Source organism: Arachis ipaensis, chromosome B05 (genome assembly GCF_000816755.2).
Source record: "Arachis ipaensis cultivar K30076 chromosome B05, Araip1.1, whole genome shotgun sequence".
NCBI lineage: Eukaryota > Viridiplantae > Streptophyta > Magnoliopsida > Fabales > Fabaceae > Arachis > Arachis ipaensis.
Genome location: NC_029789.2, coordinates 106,638,195 through 106,649,772, shown reverse-complemented (window position 1 = coordinate 106,649,772; position 11,578 = coordinate 106,638,195). Strand labels below are relative to the sequence as shown.

Genomic DNA, 11,578 nt, shown 5'->3' with positions numbered 1-11,578 from the left:
GAAGGGAAAGGAAAAGAAGGGGAAACAAAAATAGAAAATGCAGTTATGTATGTATGATACAAAAAATTAAAATGCAGAAACTAAATAATTAGTAAGGCGGTATGGTAAAACCAGCCATTAATATTAGAAGAAAGCTAGCACTAGCGGTAGTCCGCCTGCACTAGCTAAGGGAGAAAGGAATATATGATATAAAATTATATTTTATTAATTAGAAATATGATTGATAAGAAGAAGGGAAGAAGAGCTAGAGAGCTTACAAGGAAATTCTCAGAGCTTCTCCCTCTAACCTCTCTCTGTGATTGTGTAAAATGAAGGGTCCCTCACAATGAAAACGAGGCCTCCTTTTATAATTGGAAATTTTACTGTTTCTATAGTACAGGTAAACATGACCTAGACTATAGCAACAGTACCGGTTTCAAATAGTTCCGGTAATTGTCTTGGCATTATTACAATATTTTCGATTTTAATCATCAGCTAGACAAACTTTGAAACAGTCTTCCTCAACTTGACTGTCTTTACCTTCTTCATTACTTTCTTCTTTAGATGAGGACTCTTCATCTTCTTGAAGCAAGTGAAGGATTGGTTTTGAACCATTCTCCAACCTTTTCTGGATAGGCCATTAATGAATCAAATTGAGACCACTATTTGACATAAGCATGCCTTTGTAAGATTGGGAATACTTTAGGATGGTCCGATTTTGTATATTTATATTGCCACGAGAATACCCAGGACAATGAAAAAATTGAGAAAAATTTTAATATTACAGGAACACATGTTTCCTGGATGTCAAATTTTGATTGAAATAATTTATACCCTTCATCGGTAGGTGAGGGTAGAATTTCTGGGATTGGCCCAAAGAAGTCCCACCATTGGTAGAACCAATTTGAAAAAATATAGTTTAAATTTCTTTTAAAATAAATTAACCATGAATGTGTGTACTGAGTATTTTGAAACCAAAATACTTTAGTCTAGGCTACCATGTAGTCCCAATAATTAAAACCTATTAGGTCATAGTTTTGAGAAAACTTTTGATTTTTGTTTAGATTGTTCCCAAATTGCTTTGGGGTCAGGACTTTGAGGATTTGAATTGTTGAATGGGTTATGAGTTCAGGATTGGTTTTGTCCTTGTAGTGTTTAATAGATACTGAGTCAGTATCTACTAAAATGAACTCATAAAATTGGCAAGTTTTATTGGGTGAGATTGGTTTGAAATGGAATCTGGTAGGAAAGATTTTTGGGATAACTTTGTTTGGCGATTCATCCCAAAATTCAGGCTCCATTTGGATAATGTTTGAATTTTTGTTTGTGGAGATATAATCGGCTTGGGCTTTTTGTGCTTTTGTCGTGATTGAGGATGTTTGAGGTGTTAGAGCTATGGCTTTTTCCTTTGGTTTTTGTGCGACTGTTTTTGTTTGGCTGCGTGGGATATGAGTTGGGTTAGGTCAAATTCTTCATCTGACTCACTGCATATACCAGCCCAAAATTTTTTTTTGATTTTGGTGACACCTTGGTCTTGTAAGGCCAAAAGAGTTTGGATTGGGAAGGCGTAATCTGCCTTAGTTTGTTTGGCTTGATTAGTAGCTGGTTCAATAGATTGTTGGGTTAATTTTTTGGAGGGTTGTTGGGTTAAAGACCCAGATTCATGATCAGATTGAGATTGCCTGGATGGCCCTGAAAGGGCTAAGAGAATGCCTTTGCCTTTGCCTCTTGAAGAGGCGATAATTGCCTTTTTAGGCATCCTGATCTTGCTTGATTCCCTGCAAATATTCACGTGTGAGAAAGTTAGGGAGAGAGTTTGAGTTGCCCTTGATGTACTCAATTTCGAAATAAAAAACGCTTAAGATAGCTTACCATCTGGCAAAAATTTGTTTTGATGCAAGATTTTTAACATCTTTTTGTAAGACTTCTTTGGCCGATTTGCAATCAACTCGAACTAAAAATTTTTGATTGAGTAAATCAGATTGAAATTTTGTGATGCACAAAACTATAGCTAAAATTTCTTTTTTGATTGTGGAATAGATTTGTTGAGTACTATTCCAATGTTTTGATGTAAATGCAATGATACACTCTTTATCATGCAATTTCTGTTTTAAGATACTACCATATCCTAAATCAGATGCATTTATTTCAACGATTTTGAATGCATGAGGAACAGGTAGGTAAAGACAAGGAATATTGCGAACTTTGGTTTTAAAAAATCTAATGATTTCAGAATGTTTGTCAGTCCAGGGTGGAGGATTTTTCTTAAGCCTATCATGAAGAGGCTTAATAAGATTATTAAGATTTGGAATGAAATTCGAGACATAATTAAGACATCCTAGGAACCTCTGGAGCTGAGATTTTCCAATGATATAATCTGGAAACTTTTCTGCAAACAAAATTGATCGTTGAATTGGGGTTATTGTTCCTTGGAAAATCATATGACCAAGAAAATAGATTTTTGTCTGAAAAAGGACAATTTTTTATTTGGAAACAGCAAGTCCGTTTTTCTAGATGATGTACATAAAAGTTTTAACATGTTTGAAGTGTTCTTCTAAAGTTTGAGAAAAGATTAAAACATCATCTATGTAAACGATTGCAAAGTTTGAATATAGGTTGAAAATATCGTTCATGATTTTTTGAAATTCAGAAGGAGTATTTTTCAAACCAAAAGGCATTACATTCCATTCATATTGACCGAATGGAACTGTAAATGCAGTTTTATATCTGTCAGATTCTTTGATTTGGATTTGCCAAATACCAGATTTCATATCAAATTTTGAAAAGATATTGGCTGAGTTTAGCCTATTAAGCAAATCCTTTTTGTTTGGAATAGGATAACGAATCCATTGTAAAGCTTGATTTAAAGGTTTGTAATTGATGACAAGACTGGCAGTTCCTCGTTCTATCTCAGCTTGCTTGTTGACATAAAAAGATGAGCAAGACCAAGGACTTTTACTTGGACGAATTAATCCTTTGTCCAAAAGATCTTTATCTCCTTTTGACAATGTTGCAAAAGCTGCTCATTCATTTGAATGGGGCAAGCTTTTGTAGGGATTTGTGACTCTTTGAAATTCTTTTCATAAGGAATATCAACAATGTATTTTTTACTTTTCCAGAAGGCATGAGGCAAATCTGAACAGATAGACTTTTCAATTTGGTTTAAAAGACTTTTGATATTATCTTGAACCCTTGGTTGGGAAAGTTGGGATTCAAGGGTTTTGAAAGAGATTTCTTCTTTCAAAAAATAAATCTGTTTGGTTTTGGATTCAATTTGGTTTAAAGCTTTATGGGTTGGTGAGTCTAGAAATTCAAAAAAATTTCCTGTCCACCCACATAAGAGGTAATTCTAGAAAAATCTGCTAGGTATGAAAACAAAAGGATTATAAAAGGTGTCCCCAAGATTACATCATTTTTTATATCTTTTGCTATGATGAAATTAGTTGGAATCCTAAAATTACCCTTTTCAACAAAAGCATTGGTTAGTTTGAAATTGATTTTTAGTCTTTCACCCGTTATCGAGCTAAGATGTTCAGCAGATTTTTCAAAATACTTTGTGGGGATCAGACCTTCTTTAATACAATTTGAATTTGCACCTGTGTCAAAGAGTGCGATGCTTTCGAGAACAAAATCTTTAACGACAATTCAGATATTAACACCACATTTCATAAAAGAGAATATATTAATCTCAAGATTTCTTTTCCATTATTGTCGTTAGAACTTTCATTTTCTTGTTTTTCAGAAAACTCAGGTTGTTTTTTAAGTGAGTCAAGTTTCAGACTCTTCACCTTGCATTAATTGCGAGAGAATGAGTTGATGATTGTCTTCATTTCTTTTGATTTTATGGATTTCTTTCTTAAGGTTGTTAACCTCAGTCTGGAGATCCTGAATAGTTATAGGACAAATAACTTGTTTTTCTAATTTTTTGAAAATGGGTTTGACATCATATTTATTGCTAAGGACAAGATTTTTGGGCTTCTGTTTCTTTTGTAAAGATTTTTTTAATTTAGAAAGAAAGTATTTCTTTTGTTCTGGATCACCAATAGCCTCTATAGCTTCAAATAAGAGATTTTGATCTTTGGATAAAACATTAATTTCCTTGACATTAGAATCTGAGGATGATCCAATATCATCGATTTGGATATTATTGATATCATCCGAAGATTCTGGTGCAGAATCATCATCTGAACTTTCAATTAAAAGATTGTTAATCTGTTCCTCAATCTGAGGATCAAGGTTCAGATTATTAATCTTTCCTTTTAACCTACAGTATTTGCTAACGTGTCCCAGTTTTTTACATGTATAGCAAATAATGGGGTTTTTCTGGGGATACTTTTTGAAAATTCTTTTGGAAACTTTTTCATTCTTGGGTTTTTGAAAACTTTTTCTAGAACTTCTGAAATTCTTTTCAGGATTAGGTTTAAAAACTTTTCGATTTGATGGTCTTTTAGATCTCCTTGGATGACAAGAAGGAAGACCAAATTGTTCACAGAAAGTTCCCAAATCGATACGATTTTGTGTTTTCTCACGAGCAAGTTGCTGTTGGATTTTATCATCTTGACAGATCTTTAGAGCAATTTTTTGGATAAACGAGATAATTTGACCATAACTTAACGCATAATAGGGAATTATCCCATCCGGGGTTAAGCTACGAATTTTGTCCCTTACTTTATCTCCCAGAGATTTAGGAAGTCCGGCTAGGAATTTTTCCTTCTAGAAAGGTTGTTGACTGTCTTCCCTGGTATAGACCTTAGTAAGAAAGGCGTCCTTGTACCATCTAAAGTCAGACAAAGTTTTGCATCTGAGATTGAAAAGTAATTCAGCAGAACAATCTTTCCAAAGAGATGGGTCACCTATAAAATGGCTTGCTATAGTAAAAATTAAGGTGTTAACAGCATCAGGGATAGGTTCCCCATCATCTCCAATGATGGGTTCATTTTGATCATTAACCTTTATAGCAGAAAAGATTGATTATTTTTGGTCATCAGAAAGGTAGTTATCCCACCAACCTTTGAGTTGACCAGAGAACCCAGAAATAATAACATTGGCTATTGCTTCCTCAGAGGTTTCATGAGCAGCTTGATAGGCTGTGCCTACCATGGTCAAATGCTGAAGTATGCTCATGATATTGTATTCGGTTTTGCCATCTATATTCCATTCATAGACATTATTGGTATTGAAGCTGACAAAACCTAGTTCTCTTTCTTCGAGAGCTAGATCAGGGGCAGATATACGATTATAACTATGCGCAGAGGGTTTGGTTAAACCTTTCCACTTAGTCATAGAATTGGTCATAATTGGGCTAACTTTGAGAGTAGATTTGTCAGAATTATCACTTTGGTCCGAAGAAGACTCATTAGAATCTTAGTCAAGGGCATTAATGGCCTTGGATGAGCGAGTTTGTATACAAGATGTAGATTCACCAGAGTTTGTAGGGGTTTTAGGACAGTACCAAGACGATTTAAAAGTTGGTCGATCTTTTGCATGATTTTAGAATCACTAGATTCTTGTTTTAGAATAGAAGTTTTAAGACTCTGTTTAGCCTTGCTACTCATTTTGAAAGGTTTAAAAAGGGGTTTTTCAATAGTTTTAGAAGTAGAGGCTTCAGAGACATTTTTTCAAAGACAAAGGAGATCCTGAAGATGAAAGGTTGTCACCCAAACATTGTAAAAACCTATTAGTGTAATTTGATTGCTCAATGAGATTTTTAATATCTTTTGGGGCAACAACTTCATCTACATTTTCTGTTTTAAATGGAGAGGCCATAACTGGGTTATGTCCTTCCGTATTTGAAATAACAAAAGATCCTTTTGGAGGAAACTCATATCTGATTAAATTTTCATCTTTAACTTTCCAGGTTGAAATAACATTTGCTGATGGCGAAAGATTTTTATTTTTAAAAGGATAATCAATATTATTTTTTATGGAATAAGCATGAAACCATTCAAAGAAAGGAATATGCATTTTGGCATCATTGAGAAAACTGTAGTAGTTTTCTTTAAATGATGAGATTTGGGAAGCTGTATATGTACATAAATACCATTCTCTATGGAGATCATACTCCTTGGAGTAAAGATTTTTACGTAAGGCTTTTTTGTTTGTAACAAATTCTGTGCTACCCATGGGCATCATCATTCATAGAAGAATATGTTGGAGATTGAATAGATTGTAAATCAATATCATCATCAGTTTGATAAAATGGTTGAGAAATATTTAAATTATTTATACCACTGAAATATTAATTCCAGAACTTGTGGATTTGGAAATTTTAGTTGAAAACTGAGATTGTAAAGTCACAAAAAGATTTTCTTGCTGAAGCAAAATCATTAGATGTTCCTGCTTCAGATCTGGAAGAGAAGGAGTTTCGTCTGTCAAAGAAAATCTCTACTCTTCCTGATTCATCCTGTTTTATCTCTCGTAAGAGAGGTGCTTGTCTAGGTTGCGTTGGAGTAGCTTGATCAATTGACCATGATTGGGGAAGGTAAATTTTATCCCACTTTATGAGCCTTGGTACCGTGACGTTGGCCTTTGTCATGTATGTGACGAACAAAGTAGTTTCACGATCACTGGATTTAAGAAAGACTCTAGAATTACAAGTGTTCATGACCTTGTATTGAATCCTATAGATTAAAGCAGCTGGGATAGATCCTTCCTTCATGTTAAGACCATGAATTTGGATGTTTAGGAAAAGGGAGTCAAGGATGTTGACATCTAACAAACTGACCGTTTTGTTTGGGAAACAGTTGAAGTAAACCGGACTGTGTCCTAGACTTGTTTCTACTGTTCCGATTAAAGAATCTTGGAAATCATTGAGCCTAATATCTCTGAGACACATAAGGATGGAAGCATTAAGACCTTCTCTGATGAGAGGTTTGACAGCTACCTGGACACATCCTATGTGAAGATATTTGTAGTGACGGGCATGTTCTCTGACAGATTGCTTGGTTAAAAGATGGAATTCCTCACCGGAGTCTGGTCCTAAAGGAATATTGTTTTCAGCGATTTTGATAATGTAATCCGATTTTCTTTTGTTGTCATTAGGGACATATAACTCATCTTGAGGGATTTTGGTTATTTTCCAATTATCTATGGCTTGATTGATATCTTCGAAGATATTGTGTTTGGGAGAAAGTTCTTCAGGCCGAGTTACTTTCTCAGTAAGATGATTGGAAGAAGAATGGGGTAAAGAAGTGGAAGAAGAAGACAGAGAAGATCCCCTAATAGAGAGACGTCTAGAGAGTGAACGGAAGATGTTAGACATATTAAAAGATGGAATCTAATATCATTGCCCTCCTTTGGTTCAGAAAGAACATTTATATTATCACTAAACTATTACTAAACTATCATTGTCCCCCCTCCTTTTTTACAATATTTAAATCCATAGCCACCAGGAACTTTTACGTTCGGATCTTATCACATTTAAGAACATCGTCAAATTAGCCTTACTACCCTACAACAAGGATCTTACTGCTACAGTCCCTTCAAGTGATAAGATTAAACAGCCCGTACTTCCAGATTTAAAGAATAGTTTTGTTGGATATGTACAGAGATTAAAAACATGAACAGTAAATATAATTTCCAGATCCATGAACCTCCTTATTTGTAGTCACTCTTAGTGTTCCGAGGATTACCTGAAACTGAAGGTTGATCTCGGATGAGATCTGCTGTGGTGGTTGGCACCAATGTGTCCGACTTGTGGGTGGTGGCTGGAGCCGCCGTGTCTGAATGGTGGACTTGATGATGATGCTGATCCTTTGTCACCGGAGGATGGTGGTACCTGCAAGGTACTCTGATGCTTAAGTTAGCAAGGGTATTAAGCAGGTTTTTAGTAGAATCAGAGTATGAGTTATACCTGGGTGCTCCAGTGTATTTATAATGGTGTGGAGTGACCTTCCTGGAGATAAGATAGTTATCTTATCTTATCTTATCTTTAAGTGAGGTCATCTTATCTTCTGGGGAATCGCCCTGATCTTTCTAGGCTTTAACTGCCTTTAGATTGGGCTGTGCCCCTTCGTTTGGGCCTTCTTGGACCTCTGTAGTGATTGGGCCGAACTCTTTGAGAAGAGGTCGGGTAATTCGGACCTGAAGAGGTCGGTCGACTTGTCGCCAAACATCCCGGGTCGGATAGCTCGACCCAGGGTATGAATAGTGCCCCTGCTCGAGTACGGCCTTCCTTTTGAGGTCGAGTCCTTTAGTCTTTAGGACTTCAATCCTTCTCTGGTAAAGCCGAGCTCGAGCACTTTGGTCGATTCTGCTGAAGCTTTTTGAATGTGAAGCATTTTCCTTTGCTTCTTTTAGTTTGAAAGGTGCGCGCTTTGCATTTGCACTCTTGTCTTGGGAATGTGTGAGATTTTTTAAATGCTCATTAATTTCCCCTTTGCCGTTTCCCTCTTTTCTCTTGTATTTTCGAATCCTTCTTTTCAGTTTCTTTTGCTTCCAAACCTTTCGCTTCTGCTTTGCTTTTGTTTTTCTCATCCCTTTGTATTCCGTCATTTTTGCTTTGAGGTGCTTCTTTCCTTCTGTTCGCTTTGACGCGAGGGTGCTTCGTTGCCGCCGTTTCCTCCGAACCTTTTCCTTACGCTCGTCTCTTCCTCCTCTTTACAGGTTAGTACTTTCTCTTCTTTTTAGTCGCTTTTTGTACATTTGCCTGATCTTGGAGAAAGTTTGGATCTTTCTGCTTTTGATGTGTCTTATTGTTGTTGTAATGTGTGTTCTGGGATTTTCTTTCGTCCTTTTGTATGAACCTTTTCGCCTTTCCTGATGGTTGAAGCTTTTAGGGCTTTGCATGTTGTTACCTGTTTCTGTATTTTTTTATTTTGGAGCTTCTTGGGATAACAGCTTGTTTGATTCTGAAAAAAGGTTGCATCTTTGATGATTTTCACTTGGCAAAAATTTTGCTGTTGATAGTTCCTTTTGCTGATAGACTGAAACTGTAGTTTGAAAGGTGGCTATTTTTGATGACTTATTTGATTTGTGGCTTTGTGGCTTTCTTCTCGGAGTGTCGCTTCTGTTGAAAGAGGGTTATAATTTTTAGGAGATGTAGAGATGTAAGCTTGTAGATTTTCCTGAGTCCTTGTTCCATAATTGCCTCCAAAGAATGCCCCTGGATCTTTAGTGTGGGTTCTGGGGTTTCCTTTTGTTGCTTTGTCTGACTTCTTGACACTTATATGCTTTAGTTCGAGTTGTATCTATTTATGCCCGAGTTGCTCTCTTTGACTTGCCCGAGCTGTTTGATTAGTAACCCCTTTTCCTTTTTCTTACTGTAGGATTTTAGTTGACCCATGTCGTCTCGCAAAAATATTGTCGAGAGCTCTTCTAGAGTCCCCGAGGGCATGTCAGACTGGCTGGACTCCCTCGTGTTGATGTGTGTTTCTGTGGTAAATTCTGAGTACTACGTGGAGATGAGAAAACATCACAGGATTTGTAGTAATCGGGAGCAGGAGAAAAATTATGAGCTAGTAGCACCTGAATCTGATGAGAGGGTCTGTTTCCTTACTTCGGTCCAGGGGGAACGTCCCTTTTTTTACGCCTACGACTATTTCTTCAGCCAAATGAACATTACCTTTCCTTTTACTCCTGTTGAGACCAATTTGTTGTGGTCGTGCAATGTTTCTCCATCCCAACTTCATCCGAATTCATGGGGTTTGTTAAGATTTTCCAGTTGTTGTGTTAGGAACTAGATGTTAAGTCTTCTCAAACTCTCTTTCTTTACCTTTTTGTTTTGACCAAACCCGGAATTTCTGCAAAAAAAGAAAGCTTCTTGGGTTTCTTTTTGGTCTGCCCAGGGAAAGAAAGTATTTTCGATGTATGATGAGTCTTTTAGAGACTTCAATAATTACTTCTTTAAGGTTCGAGTTGTTGAAGGAGCTCGCCCCTTTTTTCTGGATGAGAATGACGAGCCCGCCTTTCCTTTAGAGTGGCAAAAGAATGTTGTGGTGTCGTGGTATTCATGGGAGATGTTGGACGAGGTCGAACAGGCCTTTGTTAATGTGTTGGAGGAGAACTGAGGACAACCTCCTTATCTTGACACTAAAAGTTTTTTAGGGGATCCCTCGCTTCTCCGAGCTGAGCTGGGTAGTGGTTGACTTATTTTGTTTTCGTTTTGTTTTATTTTTGTCGAGCTTGTTCTTTTTCTTCCAATTTGTAACTGGGTTTTTGTTGTGTTTTTTCAGAGATGGTTAAAAATAATGATTCCATGAAGGCCTTTAAAAAGGCGAGGAAGGCGACTGCGGCTCTAAACATCTCGGCCAAGGTGGCTGGGGAAGGATCTTCTCATGCTTTGCCGAAGCCATCGGTACCGAGCTCTCCTGGACCGAGGAGGATGATTCCTACCCCTCGGGTTCATTTGGTCGATCCCCCACAGACTTCTGCTACTACCTCTTCTCCTACCAGCGCTCCTCCTTCGAAAAAACAGAAAACAGTTGAGCCCTTTAACCTTGATGCTCCTGACTTTGATGCTGTCGAGTTTGTGGACAAACTAATTGGTCCTTATGGTACCATCCCTACTGACGATGTTTCTCTTCTTCGCCATCTGGATTTTATTACTCGGAGCAGCATCAAGATGGCACACATGGGGCGGCTTTATATTGGACTGCCCATGATCTTCCCATTCATGCTACAAAGACCTTTATGGAGGAGGCTAAGTTGGAGTTTGACCGGATGAAGGGTTTGAAGGAAGAGCTCGAGGTGAAGGTGGGCAAGTTAGAGAAAGAGTTGGAGGGGGAGAAGACTCGGGCTACTGCTTTGGTGGCTCTGCCAAGTTGTCTGAAGATATGGCTTTGAAGTACAAGGAGAGTTATGTCACGACCTACAGGGAGATGATGGGTCTTAGGGAGGATTTGGAGTCTGCCCGAGTTGATTACGCTGAGCTCCAAGGTCATCTTGTAGGCAGTATAAATGCTTCTTATGAGAATTTGAAGGATCAAGTTCGAGTTCTTGCACCCGAGCTTGACCTTACTCTCTTCAGCTTGGACAATATCGTAAAAGATGGTAAGATCGTCCTTGATGACCCTGATGATGATGATGATATCGACCCTCCTCCTGTGCCTTCTGCCAAAGTCTCTGTTACGCCAACTTCTTCAACTCATGCAGGTGGTCATCTCGAGTCGGATCCTGATTGTCAGATCTTGAACTGGGATGATGGGACGGTAGATGCGGTGCCTCTTTAGACTCGCCCTCCTTCACCCCGTGATGCTGCAACTAAGAAATCTTTGGATCCTCAATGATTATTTCTTGGTGTTTTTGTGTATAGCCCGGCTTGTGGGCTTTGAACTTTTTATATTTTGTAGTTTGTGGTTTCTAACTGTTGGATACCTTTAGTTGCTTCTCTGTTAGCAACTTTACTTTTGGAAAAACAAAGGTAGCTTTTCAGGCTCTTTGGGGTTGACTTTAGGTGGCCTCTCGAGTCCTGTTATTATTATAACCTTGTTTCTTGAGTGATATGTTTATCTGCACCTATCTGACACCTTTTAGGTTCTTGGGAGTGTTGGAGCCTTGTCATCCGACCTCTTTTGATTTCCTTCGTACTTTCATATTTGATTCTCTTGAGGTCGCGGATTTCTGGGTCCAACTTGTATGCCTTCTGTCGGCCGACTTCTTC

At 37.7% G+C, this 11,578-nt stretch overlaps 1 protein-coding gene across 10 annotated transcripts in view; it reads left to right on the top strand.

The window, feature by feature from the left end:
- Positions 1 to 11,578, top strand: part of LOC107643800 — a 30,479-nt gene that overhangs the window by 3,936 nt on the left and 14,965 nt on the right. Inside the window, exons 6-7 of one of the 10 annotated variants that reach the window (XR_002363322.1) lie at positions 315 to 428; positions 544 to 1,945. The exons of 8 other annotated variants lie outside the window; for them this stretch is intronic. The gene's annotated coding sequence lies outside the window, so the exon portion shown is untranslated. Of the gene's footprint in view, positions 1 to 314; positions 429 to 543; positions 1,946 to 11,578 lie in introns of those variants that run through there. One more of the 10 variants, XR_002363323.1, reaches the window with a different exon arrangement.